Genomic DNA, 2,059 nt, shown 5'->3' with positions numbered 1-2,059 from the left:
GGCTCAAGCCTGTAATCCCAGCACTTTGGGAGGCCGAGACGGGCGGATCACGAGGTCAGGAGATCGAGACCATCCTGGCTAACACGGTGAAACCCCGTCTCTACTAAAAAATACAAAAAACTAGCCGGGCGTGGTGGTGGGCGCCTGTAGTCCCAGCTACTCGGGAGGCTGAGGCAGGAGAATGGTGTAAACCCGGGAGGCGGAGCTTGCAGTGAGCTGAGATCCGGCCACCGCACTCCAGCCTGGGCGACAGAGCAAGACTCCGTCTCAAAAAAAAAAAAAAAAAAAAAAAAAAAAGAAATTTAGTCCCCAGTGCCCCAGTGTTGAAGGGCGGGACTTTTTAATAAGCCAAGCCCTCCTGAATGGATTAATGCCATTCTAGCTGAAGCGGGTTAGTTCTCACGGGAGTGGGCTCCTAATAAAAGGACGAGTTTGGCCTCCTTCCCTTCTCTCTCTCTGGGGCATGCCTCTTGCCCTTCCACCTTCCTCCATGGGATTATGCAGCAAGGAGGCCCTTGTCCCAGTGTGGGCTCCTAGATCTTGGGCTTCCTGGACTCCAGAACTGGAAGAAATAAATCTGTTCTAGCCGCGAGCGGTGGCTTACACCTGTAATCCTAGCACTTTGGGAAGCCGAGGAGGGAGGATCATGAGGTCAGGAGATCGAGACCATCCTGGCTAACACAGTGAAATGCTGTCTCTACTAAAAATACAAAAAATTATCCGGGCACGGTGGTGGGCGCCTGTACTCCCAGCTACTCGGGAGGCTGAGGCAGGAGAATCACTTGAACTCAGGAGGCGGAGGTTGCAATGAGCTGAGATCACGCCACTCCAGCCTGGTGGCAGGGGAAGGAGGGAAGGAGGGAAGGAAGGAAGGATAGATGGAAGGAAGGAAGGAAGGAAGGAAGGAAGGAAGGAAGGAAGGAAGGAAGTCTGTTCTATAAAATGACCCAGTCTTGGGTATTCTGTTACAGCACCACAAAATGAACTAAGACAATGTTCTACTTCACTAGTAATTAAATAAATACAAGTGAGAAGAATGAGATAGCATTTTTGCTCATTGAAGATAAAACTTAGTGGCACCCCTATATATAATGACAGGTAAAAGCAACATTTTATTACTACACATTAATGTGTGTGCTCATTATAAGATCAGTTGGGCCAGGTGCAATGGCTCACGCCTGTAATCCCAGCACTTTGGGAGGTCGAGGTGGGTGGATCACCTGAGGTCGGGAGTTCGAGATCAGCATGGCCAACATGGCGAAACCACATCTCTACTAAAAATACAAAAATTAGCTGGGCGTGGTGGCAGGCACTTGTAATCCTAGCTACTCAGGAGGCTGAGGCAGGAGAATCCCTTGAGTCAGGGAGGTGGAGGTTGCAAGGAGCCGAGATCATGCCACTGCACTCCAGCCTGGGCGACAGAGCAAGATTCCATCTCAAAAGAAAAGATCAGTCAATGAGAACCCCACAGTGGCACGCTTTGCCTGGCCAGGTGTTAGCAGGGTAGGGCTGTGCTGTCATACAGCCCCAACTGCAGCATGATGGGAGTCCCCAGCAGCAACCCTGCTCCCTCCCTGCATGAGCCAGTGCAGGAGGCTGCTGAGGGGTGCTCCTCTGCTGGTGTGCACAGACCTGAATTGGTAAAAAGCTCTTTTCCCTATCAATACCACACTTAGGGGGGTGCCGGGTAGCCCTGTGACAACAGGGACATGCACTAGTACTGCACAGAAATCTGTCAATCTCGAGGTACCAATTCATTTCCTGCTGACTTACCAACAAGGTAAAACTGGACATGTAAGTCATGAGTGTGTTTCAAAGTTAGTTTCTACTTTTCATCAGTTATACATGCACATTTTCTTTTTTTTCCTTTCCTTCTTTTTCTTTTCTTTTTTTTTAAAGAGAGACAGAGTCTCACTTTGTTACCCAGGCTAGAGTGTAGTGGCACAGTCATAGCTCACTGCCACCTCAAATTCGTGGGCTTATGCGATCCTCCCACCTCAGCCTCTCAAGTAGCTGGGACTACAGGTGTGTACCACCACACTCAGCTAATTTATTTTTT

Source organism: Trachypithecus francoisi, unplaced genomic scaffold (assembly GCF_009764315.1).
Source record: "Trachypithecus francoisi isolate TF-2019V2 unplaced genomic scaffold, Tfra_2.0 Lachesis_group1, whole genome shotgun sequence".
NCBI classification, from domain to species: Eukaryota; Metazoa; Chordata; class Mammalia; order Primates; family Cercopithecidae; genus Trachypithecus; species Trachypithecus francoisi.
This window is presented reverse-complemented; position numbering follows the sequence as displayed.